Source organism: Eretmochelys imbricata, chromosome 10 (assembly GCF_965152235.1).
Source record: "Eretmochelys imbricata isolate rEreImb1 chromosome 10, rEreImb1.hap1, whole genome shotgun sequence".
Classification (NCBI taxonomy): Eukaryota; Metazoa; Chordata; order Testudines; family Cheloniidae; genus Eretmochelys; species Eretmochelys imbricata.
Window position 1 is genome coordinate 21,942,290 of NC_135581.1, and position 16,160 is coordinate 21,958,449.

Below are 16,160 nucleotides of genomic sequence, written 5' to 3' on the forward strand. Positions count from 1 at the left end.
TACGCATACACTGTTGACGTCTTCTAATTCAGCAGCCTCAGCTGTGCATTGCCCTTTTGTAAGAGGGAGTAGAACTCAGCATTTGTATTTCTTGGGGTTTTGTGAACATTTCTTTTTGACTCTCCTCTCACTCCCATTATGATCTGTGCGCTTGTGCACAGCAGCATTTGGCCCATGTGTATTTTGTGCATTTTTTAATCTAGTTCTAGTCTGCAGTTGTTTGGTCTAGATGTGTGGCTAATGCTTACAAGTAAGTGTATGCAAATAGTATACTCTAGGTTCAGAATCATAAGCCACCTTTCACAGAGGTGCTGGAACAATTTATATAGGGAGGATACTGCGAGCCATTTAACCAAACTATAAACCTTGCTTATGATGGAAAGCACTTCATGTCAGGAGGTGCACCAGCACCCCCAGTTCCAACGTTCCCTTTGAGTTTCAGATTAGTATAAACCCAACAGTTGAGGGAAAACACTGTGGGAATTGCTCTGTTGTGTCTTGGCGCTTTTGTCTTCCTCATCCCAGTCTCACCCAATCCTGTGGAAATGCGCACGAGCCCTGGGGGAAAGGTCTCTGAGTCTGGGCCCGGTTTAAAGTGAGTAATGACCGTGATGTAGGGAGAGGTAGGTGGCTAGGGACAACTCTGGCCCCTGCATCCACAGTAGCAGGGAGATGCCCTGCATGACACACCCTCGCTCGCGAAGCGGCGGCGAGTGTAAATGAGCGACCGGGTCCCCCCTGCATCCCTAAGGTGACTGAGTAGCCAAGCGTGATGAGCGGCGGAGAACAGCTGTGAGTGTGACACGTAACTCCCGACCCGCCGCCTCTGCCCTCTGAGGAGAAGAAGGGGCGGGAGAAAGAAAGAGGGAACAGAAGGACCCGGATGGAGAAGCCCTGCCCTTCCCTCTCCTCAGTTCCCCACATGTGCTAGGCGGCCGGAGCCTGGAGCGCGCGCACACATACTCCCCCACCCCTTCTACCCGCAGGCCAACGGCCTGGGCACGCAACCCGCACCCGAGAGAGAGGTCTCGGCCGCACAGCTCGCGAGAGGACATGTCCGCGGCGGCGGCGAGAGAGGGTGAGTGAGGGGCAGACGGGCAGCTGCTGCTGCTGGGTGCTTCCATGTGGGGTCCGCGGGGGAGGATATATCACGTGACCGGCTGTGCGATAGTTGAGGGCGGGGGGATTATTTATTCCCCTCCCCCAGCCCTCTTACTAAGAGATGGGAGCAGTCGCTGAACGATGTGCTCTGCCCAAGAGTCAGGGTAAAGCTAGGCAGTGTGTCTAGGGTTGGGACCGACTGAGCCTGAGGGCTGTGAGTGGCAGTGAGGGAGCTGCCTGGCCTCTACTGGTTGCAGTCTCCCACCAGAGGTGGTTGCCGTCTAGTGGGAGGTCATGTGACACCCCCCGTACAAAGGCCGGTGGAGGCCAGTGGTGTGAGGGACAGCAAGCCGTGCACCCCAGCTATGGAAAAGGGTCAGGCTGGTGGTGCCAAAATGAGTCTGTTTCTTGTGTAAAAGCAGCAGGTCCTCTGAAAATGGAACCCATTTCACTGGGTTCTGGGTTTGAGGGCTGGGGGCACTGGGCCTTTGGGAAGCTGACCAGCGCCAGGTGAGCAGGAGCGGTGAGGTGCCTGCAGCTCAGATTTTGAACAAAAAATTCATTTTTTGTAGTCTGTAAAGTGTGCTTTATTTCTGTCAGATAAACAGGGCTTGTCTACACGGGGAAATTGAGTGGCATAATTATACACGTATGCAGTGGTGAGTTGGAGCCAGTTCGCTAGAACCGGTTGTTAAATTTAGAAGCCCTTTTAGAACTGGTTGTTCTGTAAGGTTCTAAAAGGGCTTCTAAATTTAACTTGTCAAAAGTGGTGCCTTAGGCGCCGACTCCATGGGCGCTCCAGGCCTGGAGCACCCAAGGGGAAAATTTGGTGGGTGCAGAGCATCCACCGGCAGCTCCCCAGCCCCGGCCCCAGCTCGCCTCCGCCTCCTCCCCTGAACGTGCTGCCCTGGTCTGCTTCTCCGCCCCCCAGGCTTCCCACGAATCAGCTGTTCGCGTGGGAAGCTGGGGCAGGCTGAGAAGCAGGCAGCAGCTTTCCGCTCAGGCCCAGGAAGGTGGAGGTGAGCTGGGGCGGGGGGGCGCAAGGAGGGCTGCTTGCCCCGCAGCATGTAACCTGGGGCTGGGGGGGAGGGGGGCCGTGCAGGGGAACCACTCCCCACCCCAGCTCACCTCTGCGACCCTGGGCCTAAGCGGGAAGCCGCCACCCGCTTCTTCGCCTTCCCAGGGTTCCTGCCGAACAGCTGATTCATGGGATGCCGGGGGAGGGGGCGGAGAAGCAAAGCAGGGTGGTGCGTCCAGGAGAGGAGGCAGAGCGGAGGTGAGGTGAGCTGGGGCTGGGCACAGGGTGGGGAGCTGCCGGTGGCTGCTCTGCACCCACCAAATTTTCCCCGTGGGTGCTCCAGCCCCAGAGCACCCAGGGAGTCGGTGCCTAAGGCACCACTTTTGATGTGATCAGTGGGGGAGCAGCCGCTCCCCCCAGCTCTCTTCCAGCTACGCTCCCCCGCCCCTAGGAGCCAGAGGGACCTGCCAGATGCTTCCTGGGAGCTGCCCCAGGTAAGCACCTCCAGGACTCCCCACCTCGCTCCCTGGCAGGTGCGTCTGTCTCTTAGGGGTGAGGTGGGCACCCACTACGGTGGCCCACGAGACCTTCCTGCCTGGATCTAGGGGCAGTCAGGGGACAGGGGAGGGAGGTGGATAGGGCAGAGGTCCTGGGGCTGGGGGCGTCAAGGAACGCAATGGGGTTGGATGGGGCAGGAGTCCTGGGGTGTGGGGGTGGGCGGGAACCTGTTAAGATTTTGGTAGCTCATCACTGCATGTATGACTATAGTGCTATAGTTACACAAATATAACCTCCCCCCCCACACTGTCTGGAATAAGAAAAGGAGTACTTGTGGCACCTTAGAGACTAATAAATTTCTCTGAGCATAAGCTTTCATGAGCTACAGCTCACTTCATTGGATGCATTCAGTGGAAAATACAGTGGGGAGATTTCTATACATAGAGAACATGAAATAATGGGTGTTACCATACACACTGTAAGGAGAGTGATCACTTAAGGTGAGCTATTACCAGCAGGAGAGCGGCAGAGGGGGACCTTTTGTAGTGATAATCAAGGTGGGCCATTTCCAGCAGTTGACAAGAATGTCTGAGGAATGGTGGGGGCAATAAACGTGGGGAAATAGTTTTATTTTGTGTAATGACTCATCCACTCCCACTCTCCATTCAAGCCTAAGTTAATTGTATCCAGTTTCTGTTCCTCAGACCTTCTTGTCAACTGCTGGAAATGGCCCACCTTGATTATCACTACAAAAGGTTTCTCCATCCCCCTCTTCCTGCCCCCCCCCCCCACGGCTCTCCTGCTGGTAATAGTTCACCTTAAGTGATCACTCTCCTTACAGTGTGTATGGTAACACCCATTGTTTCACGTTCTCTATGTATAGAAATCTCCCCACTGTATTTTCCACTGAATGCATCCAATGAAGTGAGCTGTAGCTCACGAAAGCTTATGCTCAAATGAATTTGTTAGTCTCTAAGGTGCCACAAGTACTCCTTTTCTTTTTGCGGATACAGACTAACACAGCTGCTACTCTGAAACCTGTCTGGAATAAGAGTGCTTTTTTCTATGTGGTCTTCAGATGTGACATTCTTATTCTGAATAAATGAGTCTGCATAGTGCATTTTACTGATATCATTATATAGCTAAAGTTATGCCTGTAAATTCCCCCATGTAGAAAATCCCTTTATGTTCTAGTTTTATCACAAGTTGTTGGGCTAGATTCAGGAATCACTGGATGAAAAGTATGACTTTTGTTACACAAGAAATTAGACTAGGTCATCATACTGACCCCATTTGGCCTTAAAATGTATGAATGGAAGAGAGAGGTTTGTCTTGTTTAAAGCATAGGACTTGGAGTCAGGAGATCTGGTCCTGATCACCAAGTCACATAACTGTTCCTCTAAATTTACTTACATATGAAAGGGCAAATAATAACTACCTGTTTCACAGGGCTTTTTGAAAGACTTAATTATTTCTGATGTGCTTTGAGATCTTTCGACTTTTGTGCAACTGGGATTTGGTTAATCAGCACTGTATGTAAAATAGATAATGTATTTGCAGCACATATGTATGTAGATGTAAAGCAGCTTAAATTTGTGAAAGATTTTGGAATTCTCTGCATAGAAGGAGCAATAAATAGTTATGTTACCAAAAAAATTCCACACCTACATTTGTTTACTTTGCCTTATCCATGTTTGTGCAACCTTTATGTTCAGTTTTAATTATTTTTCCTTCATGTGCTTGAGAAACCTGGCTATACAAATTACTCATCCAAACACTGAAGATAAACAATATTATAAGAACGTAAAAAGGGCCATACTGGGTCAGACCAAAGGTCCATCTAGCCCAGTATCCTGTCTTCCGACAGTGGCCAATGCCAGGTGCCCCAAAGGGAACGAACAAAACAGGTAATCATCAAGTGATCCATCCCCTGTCACCCATTCCCAGCTTCTGGCAAACAGGGTAGGGACATCATTGCTGCCCACCCTAGCTAATAGCCATCGATGCACCTATCCTCCATGAATGTATCTAGTTCGTTTTTGTTATAGTCTTGGCCTTCACAACATCCTCTGGCAAAGAGTTCCACAGGTTGACTGTGTGTTGTGTGAAGAAATGCTTCCTTTTGTTTGTTTTAAACCTGTTGCCTATTAATTTCATTTGGTGACCTCTAGTTCTTGTGTTATGGGAAGGTATATATATCACTTCCTTATTTACTCTCTCCACACCAGACACGATTTTATAGACCTCTATCATATCCCCCCCAGTCGTCTTTTTTCCAAGCTGAAAAGTCCCATATGGCAGCATTTCCATACCCCTAATAATTTTTGTTGCCCTTTTCTGAACCTTTTCCAATTATCTTTTTTTAGATGGGGCAATGATATCTGCATGCAGTATTCACTGTTTATATAGAGGCAATATGATACGTTCTGTCTTATTATCTATCCCTTTCTTAATGATTCCCAACATTCTGTTAGCTTTTTTTGACTGCCGCTGCACACTGAGTGGATGTTTTCAGAGAACTATCCACAATGACTCCAAGATCTCTTTCTTGGGTGGTAACAGCGAATTTAGATGTATAGTTTTATTTTATACCATCATTTTAACCATAATTTTATATGTATAGTTGGGATTATGTTTTCCAATGTGCATTTATCAACGTTGAATTTTATCTGCCATTTTGTTACCCAGTTTCGAGAGATCCTTTTGTAGCTCTTCGCAGTATGCCTGGGATTAGGCATATGTGACTTTTGTGACTAGTCACAACTAGCAGTGTATCTTAAACAGCAAGCTATACAGTATACAAAGTCCAAAGAATAATTTGTTGAATAATGAAGTAAATATGAGAAAATCACTATCCGTTTGGATCTTGAATATTTCATCACTATCTTGGACATTTCATAAACAGTAAAAACACTTTTTGAAATTATCACAGATTATTTGTTCAGTTCTCATTAGTAAGTATAAAATATTTAGACAAATACCAACCAATCATGTTAAAATATTTTATTACTCAATACTATGAGTACAATATGTATTTTCATTTATGTTTATATATAAGGGGAGCTGTGGCTCTTCCTTAATATTACACAGGTTTCCTCTTCAGATGGAAAAATGCCCAACTTTTGAATTAATAAAACTTATTTTGGTGACTTCTGCAGCTGCAACATTTGGCACTTCATGAAGTTCTGTTTTAATGTTTGGTGTTCAGTCTAGTTCTGTTTTAAAGTTGCTTGATCCCACATACTTGGCTACTGCTAAATAACATGTTTGTACGTGATATAGCTTATGTTCAGAATTTAATACTGTCAATGCAGGTTTTTCTCACACCAGTTTGCAACAAACTGTATGGGAATTGAGGATGCCCAGTACCTTGCAGGAGGTGCTCTTCCTTTCAGAATCGAGCTGTGTCTGAGAAAAGTTAAAGAAATTAGCCATTTAAAATTAGACTGGACAGAACACTAGAAAATAAGCTTGAAGGAGCAACCCTATGGTGGCTTAGAGATTATAAAATTATAGGGTTTTTTCCATCTCTAATTTGTAGGATTCTGTTAAATTAATTACTGCAAAAATTGTAGAGGTAAGTGTTAGTATATTAATGTTCAACCCATGTTTAGGATTTATTTGAATTAAACATTCAGTAAATCAAATATCTTATTTTGCAAAACAATCTAGCAATCAAGATGGATTCTTGTGCAGCGGAATGGTAACAAACCATTACAATGTAACATTTGGAAAGGGAGTATATTTTTATTTTGAAAACTGTAATTTAGATTATTTTGTGATGGGTTGGATCACAGAAACCCCCTTGGGGCTGCCAGCTGACGTGCCAAGACTACCTCTGCCCCTGCTTTCCCTGCCAGCTTGGGACTCCAGCACCCTGTCTTGCTGAGCCAGACACTCCAGTCTGCTCCAACACAGACCCAGGATCTGAACCACATGCTCCAAAGCTGCAGATTTAACGGAAAGCAACTTAAGAAGTGTTCCTGTCTTTAACACTCAGATGCCCAACTCCCAATGGGGTCCAAACCCCAAATAAAACTTATACAGGGTAAACTCATAACTTGTTCGCCCTCCATAACACTGATAGATATGCACAACTCCCCTCCCCCCCGGGTATTAATACATACTCTGGGTTAATTAATTCATAAAAAGTGATTTTATTAAATACAGAAAGTAGGATTTATGTGGTTCCAGGTAGTAACAGACAGAACAAAGTGAATTACCAAGCAGAATAAAATAGAACACGCAAGTCTATTTCTAAGAAAACTGAATACAGACAAAATCTCACCCTCAGTGGTGTTCCAGTAAGTTTCCTTTTACTGACTAGTCTCCTTCTAGTCTGGGTCCAGTAATCATCCCCTTTCCCCCCGTAGTTACTGTCCTTTGTTTCAGTTTCTTTCAGGTATCCTTGGGGTTGGAGAGGCTATCTCTTGAGCCAGCTGAAGACAAAATGGAGGAGTCTCCCACAGGCTTAAGTAGACTTTCTCTTGTGGGTGGAGACCCCCTCCTCTCTCCTATACAAAGTCCATCTACAAGATGGAGTTTTGGAGTCACATGTCCATGCATGACTCAGAACTTATAGGCAGCCGCCATGGCTCATGTTCTAGCTTCAACGTCCTTATGTAGACTTCTTATGTGGATTGGAGCCTCCCAAGATCCATTGTCCCTTAAGTGCTTCTTGATTGGGCACTTAATTTGTACATTCCTTTCTCAAGAAGCTGACCAAATGCTTTACAAAGGCTACTTAAAAATCAAGCCCGTACACAGCCAATATTCATAACTTTGAATAACAAAACAAAAAACAAATACGTGCATACAAATAGGATTAATAGATTCGGTAGATCATAACCTTTACATAGATATGTTACATGGCATATGTAGCATAAAACATATTCCAGTTATGTCATATATATATTCATAATATATTTCCATAAAGCCTTATGGGGGGCACCGTCACATATCTAAATAAATGTTTGGGGACAGGGGAGAGGAAACAGTACTCTAGAGGTTATGTTCTAATATATAACACCTCCATTCTCATCCCCCTTCTCCAGCTCCTTTTTCTAATGACTGAAGCCCATGTACTACCGGCTTCGTTGCCCTTTTCTTAGCCTTCTACCTTCAGACGTCTATCCCTTCCTTCAGTTGTAGGGACAATAATATTAATTTAAAAACTTTAACTTTCACAAACATTTTTTTAAAATGTCAAGACTGTCAAGACTCATGCATTACTAACCAGAATAACTGCATGATCTTGTAGTGAGGGCCCTACCTAGTTCATGGTCCCTTTTGGTCAATTTCACCAGTCATAGGTTTTTAAAACTAATCACTTTCACGATTTCAGATATTTACATCTGAAATTTCACGTTGTTATAACCATGGGGGTCCCAACCCAAAAGAGGGTGTGTAAGGGTGTCGCAAGTCTATCCTGGAGGGGCGTGTTCCTGGTATTGCCACCCGTACTTCTGTGTTGCTGCTGATGGAGGCACTGCCTTCAGACTTGGGCAGCCGGAGAGCAGAGGGTAGCGCAGAAGTGAGAGTCGCATGGTATGGAGGGGTCATCACTTTTTGGGTGGATCCCTGTGGTCAGGGGGGCACTGTGGTTCCTCCTCCCCCAGCCAGCACAAAGCCCCTTTAGCCCCGAGCACTGGACCCGGAGCCGGGGAGGGGCAGAGCTGGGGGCAAGGGTGCTGGAACCTTTGTAGAAGCTCCACAGCCACTCCCTGTGCAGTGACCCTTCCTTCCCCTCCCTCCCCCCGTGGCTGGGGAGCAATGGGGCAGGAAGCAGGGTGGGGTTGCAGAGCTTCCTGCACCTGGGGGAGGTTCTAAGAGATGGGTATGACCCGGCTCCGGGAGTGGCCTTTGCAGGAGAAGAGGAAGTCCCATCCCTCCCCAGCCCTGTCAGGACTGGCAGCTGGAGCCTGGATGCATGGGTAGGAGCCCTGGCTGGGGCACCTCCATCCCTGCGCATCCCTGGCAGATTTCACGGTCCGTGACGCATTTTTCATGGCCATGAATTTGATAGGGCCCTACTTATAGTTTTACATCTGGGACCTTTCACACAGATCTGATTACAGGGTCAAAGCCAAAGTTGGTAAACTTAGTAATTAGCGAGATCTGCATATAGTTACACAAACGTAAAACACTACTTAACACCAGTAACCCTAAAGATAATGACTGAGATTTTTCAAAGCTAACCAGGGGGTTTAGCTACACAATTCCTTTTAATGTTTGTGCATGTGTATTATGATATTTTAAGTCACACATTTCACTCATTGTCATAGCAAAAGTGCCAGAGCACAAATATCAACATTCTTCCTTCCAGCTTCTGAGAAATGTCTACTGTGAGAATTCTATTGTTCTTACTAGATTGAACTGATTTCATAAGCCTCCCAAATCTAGGCAACTGCAGATGCTTTTCCTAGGTATGGGCAGATACCTAAAAGGAAAATATTTAATGCCAAATATCCAAATCTGTCCCTTCCTAAAGCAGTGTCACAAACTCAGCCCAACTGACAGATACCAGTTGTCATAGCAAAAGTTCCAAAACACAACCACCAATCTTCTCTCCTCCCCCCAACTTTTTTTTCCCTCTAAACTTCTTTATTCATACTGGGAATCTGCAACCCCTCTAAATATGTTTTGATTATAAAAGAAAGAAGTCGTAGTCTAGCATTTTAAATGTTTCAGGTGTAAAAACATTCCAACTCAGGGATTGTGCACACAATTGAGAATTTGAATTCAGAAAGATTTCAAAGCATGGTCAGACTTGAAGTCTTGCATGTTATACCGTAGCTATGGAAAAAGGGCATGGGAAAGCACCTCTGGGCTTGGTCTCTTAGTTAGTTTTAACTGGAATGACAAATGATCGTAGTGTTATATTGTGAGTCATGTTATTCAAGGTGTCAAAGAGTCAGATTTGAGAGCACTGGAATGGGTTTTACTATATAAATTTGGAATTCAATTAAATATTTGCACATCACAAAACTAGAACTTGGATCAAATCCACTCTCTCAGAACAGGTTGCAGGATCAGGGTCTTGGGTTGTAATTTGTAATGCTTTTTTGTTTTGTTTTTTAAATACATATATAGATTTAAACGTTAGTTCTTGTGGAATTATTTGTGAGCTTTAATTTTTAGTTTTAATGTCAAATCCATTGTAAATGTGTTGAAATAGAGAATATAAAAGGGGGACACAATTTTAAATATTAGTATTAAGGCAAGTCAAGTATTGTGTTTTGTTTAACATAGAGAACTATTTTACATTTAAGAGCCCATTAGTTTCCTTTATTACACAACGTAGTCTTCAAAACAGCTCTCTAAATTGTAATTCCTGTCAAGTAGAACTTAAAGGGATATTCATTAATTTAATATTTTACCACTGTCTGAAAATGTTTTATGTACTGTTTTTTCAAGTAACACTTAAGTTTACTACAACTGAAGTAGATTGTAAAGGGAGAAAACTATTTTTGGCATTTGACAGCACTTTCTGTATAATCACTTTCAACAGTTTCCTGTGTATAGTCAGTTAGTTTCCATTTTTTGTTTGCTTGAGTTTTTAATGCAGCATGGAGAGAGAGAAATTTTTAAAATCATGAACTGGGATTGTTAAACCACAAAATATTGTTAGGGGGACTGTGGTAGGTATACTGTCTGACACTATTTTTAAATCCCGTTGTGAAATTGACTAGATTTCCAGTTGACGGTATCCCTTTAAAGATTTGTGATCAATATGGATATGTTGTGTTTTGGTAGAGTTGTATATGTTTCTCTAGGGTAATATTTTTTAAGATTGTATAACAGCCATTTTTAAAGTAGGTTGGGGGTTCTTTCAGCAGTTGTCAGTATTTGATTTGTCTGTTGTCCTTTAACCACAGTCTGTAAGAACCTACCTGGGGAATTAAAAAGGCCTCTATTATCAAAATTTCTATCTAATAGACAAAGGTATATAAGATTAAATGGCTAAAAGTTGAAGCTAGACAAATTCAAATAAAAAATGACATTCACATTTTAAACAGGACAATTAACCGTTGGAACAACTTACCTAGCAATATGGTAGATTCCCTATCACTGGCTATTTTTAAATCAGGATTGGATATTCGTCTAAAAGATATGCTCTGGTTCAGACAGGAGCTAATTCAAGGAAACTTATGGCCTGTGTTACACAAGAGGTCAGACTAGATGATTACATTGGTTCATTCTGGCCTTTTAATCTATTAATCTGTATATCTACATTTATATATGCATCCACCTTGAAATAATTGTGGAGGATTTTTGGATGATATTTTATATTTTATTCCTTTTATACTTATGAAACCTATATACTGTAATGTATATCAAGTGCATTATCTTGGTCTGATACTATTTCATATTAGTGATCATCCTTCCAAATGTATACTGTTTCCAGTAGATCTCAAAAACCAAAGCTACAGTTTTAAATGATTTAAATTAAAAATAAAATTTGGCAGTGCTTATTCAAAAAATTGTCTTTTTACTACGCATTGCTATGTACTAGGTAACTTACATTTGCTTTCTGTTAAGAGGTAATGTTGCCTGTTTAGTGCACAGGATTGTGACTCAGGACTCGAGTTTATTCAGAACTCAATCAGTGCTTTGCTGTGGGATCTTTGGCATGTTGGTTAAATCTCTGTTTATTTGGTTTACTCTTTAAAACTAGTGTAATACTTATATAACCCACACAAGCAAGTTTCACCACACCTAATGTTAGTAAAGTGTTTTGATGTCATCAGATGAATGGTGCTATAGAAGTGTAAGTTATTAACAATGATTATAAAATAAAATGTTGGTACAGGCTTCAGTTAGTTATTCACTTCCAAAATAGCACCAGAGCACTAAATATTCATGCTTTTTAAAAATCCCTCATGCGCAAGACCAGATCTCTTTTCTTCCTTGTGGGTTACTGGCTGCCTTGCATGAAATTTTTGACTGGCAAAACACTACTTTAACAAATCTTGGGAAAACAAGGGGCTTGAGCTACTTAGCAAAGCAAAAGAACTTGAAAAAAAATTGCAGTTAAAAATGTCATCAATTTCTTAATTACATGCTTCAGGTGTTAAACTGTTACAGAAAATAAAAGAGAAATGATTGGTTTGTTTCCATTAGTTATTTGAATGAAGAGAGATATGGAGCTTTGTCACTGTTAACTACAAGGGTGTTTCAGGTGTACATGGCAGCATGACCTGCAGAACTACTTTGAATGTGGGAAAAAAGAGAAGTATTAGTAGAGTACAAGGAACAGGATCAGACAGACGTAGGCCAGGATGGCAAGATAAAGAGAAGATTTTTTTGTGGAATGTTGAAGTGTAGTGTTAGACTTTATTACGGTATAATGTTCTGCATTTATGTAAATTTATCTGACATGAATATAAACCAAGATTGTACTTAATCACTGAACTGTGTCTGCAGATGACATTTACCAGCCAAAGAAACAATTTGATAAAATAGAAGTTCTAGATTTAAAAGTCTATGTTTTGAATGTTGTATTTGCCAAATGTCCTCAACTGTAGCAAAGTGCAGTGAGTATTCCCAATAGCCAGGTGTCATGGACTCACAGGTCATGCCCACTCTTTGCCTGTACGGTCCCTGGGGGGAACCCCTTTCAGTGCGACAGCCCTTCTCGAGGGTCCACTCTCTCCTGGGGGGTAAGCCCCTCCGCCTAATGGAACTTCACCTCTCTGAGACTTAGCATGCCTGTCTCTCGCCGTGGGCCCCTCAGGGAGTCCACTCGCTCTGAACCCCCAGGGCCTCCACTTCCAGAGGGAATAATGCAACCCTGCCCTCTAGACTGGAGTGACTCTCAGCCAGCGTAAAACAGGAGAGTTTATTGAGCATCTGAACACAGTGTAGGAAACTCTCAGGGCCACCAGGCCTGGCCTCCCTCAGCACAGTACATCTAAGTCTCCCCTGCATCCAGGTGGGCTCTGCCCACTCTCACTCTCCAGTCCCAAGCCCACATACTTTCCAGCTGGGCATCTGATATCACCTCCCCCAAGCCCCGCCTCTGTCCACTGTCTTCTATCCAGGTAAACAGGGTCTCCTGGACCTCCTCTCTTCTCAGCTGTCCTTAGTACTCCTCTGGCTGGAACTGGCTGGTCAGGTCACCGGAGTCCTCTCTTTGCAGCCCATTGTCCTCCCACTGGCCAGAACTGGCTGTGACTCCCAAGCTGGGCCTCCCAGTCACCATGTCACCAGTTGCTGGGGTATCCATTCTCCAGGCCATTGGCTGGGGTCCCGAGTTCCATCATTGGTCTTCTGTAACAACACACTCTCTCTCTCCCATCTTTTCGTTAAACCAGTAACACCCAGGGAAACTGTGTCCCACCTCTCAGCATGCAAACCATTGAAAATAAGAAAAAAAACAAGAAAACCCCCCACTTCGTCACACCAGTATCAAAGGGATAGTCAACACACCATTTGTTTAAAATGTATTTAATCAACTGCAGAAGTCTGCTGGTGCATGGAGCATGTCCCTAGGGATGAAAGGCTAGGTTTTGTTTGTTTTAATGTTCAGTTTTGCCAAAAAGAAAAAAAAAAAAGAAAGCAAAACAACCCACAACAAGCAAACAAACTTAGCTCAAAGGGTAAACAAAAACATTAGTATTTAAACAAGTAAGTAAAAACTTGCTTAACACCACCTTGTGATCCTGGTTGAGTGTGGAACAGTATAAAACTGGAAACAATGGTAAGTTATGGCATTCAGTAGGGCAGGACAGCCAGTGTTTGAGTCTGCATGAGTTGAGGGAAGCAAAATGCCCGATTCTGTGTTCTACAGCAGTGACTCTCAACCTTTTCAGACTACTGTATCCCTTTCAGGAGTCTGATTTGTCTTGCGTACCCCCAAGTTTCACCTCACTTAAAAACTACTTGATACAAAATCAGACATAAAAATACAAAAGTGTCACTGCACGCTATTACTGAAAAATTGCTTACTTTCTGATTTTTACCATATTATTATAAATAAATATTGTACTTACATTTCAGTGTAGCGTATACAGAGTAGTATGAACAAGTCATTGTATGAAATTTTAGTTTGTGCTGACTTTACCAGTGCTTTCTAGTTGTAAAACTAGGCAAATATCTAGATGAGTTCATGTACCCCCTGGAAGACCTCTGCGTACCCCCAGGGGTACACGTTTCCCTGGTTGTTCACCACTGTTCTACAGGGTCTTTCTTGGTACTTGGAAGGCATGATTCAAGATTGGACTTTCTGGTTGCCAAGTTGTGGAAGTCTGCATAACTGGAGGGTTTTGGTTTTTATTTTCATTAAGTGAATAAATCCCAATTTTGTATGCTTAAAATAGATAATTAAACTAAGATTTAGTAAACTCATATAAGAAACTCATATTCCTATGAAAATTTTTGTTCCACTTCCAAACTCTTATTATTTTTATAAAAATCTACTTTTAAAGACTAACATTGTCATTTCATTAATAAATTTAGTCATATTTGTGAATGTTCCTGATATTGTATCAACAGTATTCAACAAAACTTGTTTTCTCAGTACATTTTGTTTCTTTGTAAGCATTGTATAAACATCTTAATAAGAGATTATAGGTGTGAATTGAAATTATATTCAAAATTTTATCCCGAGTCAGTTATTCCTAAACTGAAATACTTTTTCTGTCAATTTGATTTTCCAGTCTCTTGCAAATCAGTTGAGTTTTGTAGAGTAAGTTAAATCAACTATGCATATAACTTTTGTGACAGTAGGTAATTACCTGCACTGGTGTTAGTCATGGCAAGCGTACAAAGAACACTTAAATTGCCTATGGCTATTCTGTCGTGTTATCAATCCTTTTCTAAATGGTTCCTAACATTCTGTTAGCTTTTTTGACTACCACTAGACACTAAGCAGATGTTCTCAGAGAACTATTCACAATCACTCCAAGATTTCTTTCATAAGAGATAATAGCTAATGCAGACCCCGTTGTTTTGAATATATAGTGAAAGCTTTTTTAGCTGGCATGTTGGGGGAATGGAGGGTGCTGGTAAGTGAAAAATTCTGATTAAGAGGGAGGGAGTTTGGGTGCGGGGCTGGGGGTTGGAGTGCGGGAGGGGGATTGGGGCAGAGGGTTGGGGCGCGGGAGGGGTTTCGGGGTGCCAGATCCGGGAGGCGCTCACCTCGAGTGGCTCCCTGTAAGCGGCGACCTGTCTCTGCTGTTCCTAGGCGGAGGCATGGCTAGATGGCACTGCGTGCTGCCTCCGCCCACAGGCACCGCCCCTGCAATTCCCATTGGGCGCGGAGCCAGTGCTCGGGGCAAGGCAGGGGCAGCGCGCAGAGTTGCCTAGCTGCGCCTCCGCCTAGAAACAGCAGAGACAGGTCGCCACTTGTGGGGAGTCACTTGAGGTGAGCACCCCCCAGATCTAGCATCTCAAAACCCTCCCATGCCCCAACCCCCTGCCCCAACCCACCCAAACTCCCTCCCAGAACCCACACCCCAACTCCCAGCCCCATATCCCCTCCTGCGCTCCGAACCCCTCGTGTCTGTTCCTCTGCCTAGGTGCAACAGGGACATGTTGCCGCTTCCAGGGAGCCACGCGGAGTCAGGTAGGGAGCCTGCCGGCCCCGCGCCAACCAGATTATAAACCAGAGTTTCTATGAAGATTAGAAATGCCGGTTTACAGAGCTTTCTGGTTGGTACAGGGCAGGATAACACAGCTTTTACTGTATATAGCTGGGGTTATGTTTTCCAACGTGCTTTACTTTGCATATATCAACATTGAATTTCATCTGCCATTTTGTTGCCCAACCACCCAGTTTTGTGAGATACCCTTGTAATTCTTTGCAATCTGCTTTTAATCCAAACCTTTGTTTCCTATCTTTTAACCAGTTACTGATCCATGAGAAGACCTTCCCTCTTATCCTGTGACTGCTTAGTTTGCTTAAGAGCTTTTGGTGAGGGACCTTGTCATAGGCTTTCTGAATGTCCAAATATCCCATATCCACTTGATCGCTCTTGTCCACAGGTTTGTTGATCCACCCTCAGAGAACACTAATAGATTGGTGAGGTATGTTTTCCCTTTATAAAAGCTGTGTTGACTCTTTCCCCAACAAATTATGTTCGTTTGTGTGTCTGATCATTTTGTTTTTTACTATAATTTCAACTAATTTGCCTGGTACTGAAGTTAGGTTTACAGGTCGGTAATTGCCAGGATTGCCTCTGGAATCTTTTTTTTAAAAATAGGCTTTAAGTTATCTATCCTCCCAGTCATCTGATGCAGAGGCTGATTTAATCGATAGGTTACAATCCACAGTTAGTAGTTCTGTAATTTCATGTCTGAGTTACAGTTGTTTGTGTGTAACTGAAGGGTATAATCTGGCCCTACATGTTTAACAATAGGTGTTTTCAAGGCAGATCCTTTAAAGCCAATGAGCACATAATACACCTAGTCGCAACCAGTTGCTAGGTAAAGCCGTGGCTGGCTTGCACAAGCAAAATGCGGCAAAGAGCTGCTTGATCTGGACACAGCAGAGAATAAAGATAGGCATAGGAATGGTTGCAACTTTATTAAACTTAACACA

General features: G+C 43.3%; 1 protein-coding gene across 1 annotated transcript in view; it reads left to right on the forward strand.

Annotated features, from left to right (window-relative positions):
- Positions 1-926: 926 nt before the first annotated feature.
- The window catches only part of MRTFB (myocardin related transcription factor B), a 202,265-nt gene continuing 187,031 nt past the window's right edge, over positions 927-16,160 (forward strand). Inside the window, exon 1 of the mRNA XM_077828958.1 lies at positions 927-1,078. The gene's annotated coding sequence lies outside the window, so the exon portion shown is untranslated. The remainder of the gene's footprint in view (positions 1,079-16,160) is intronic.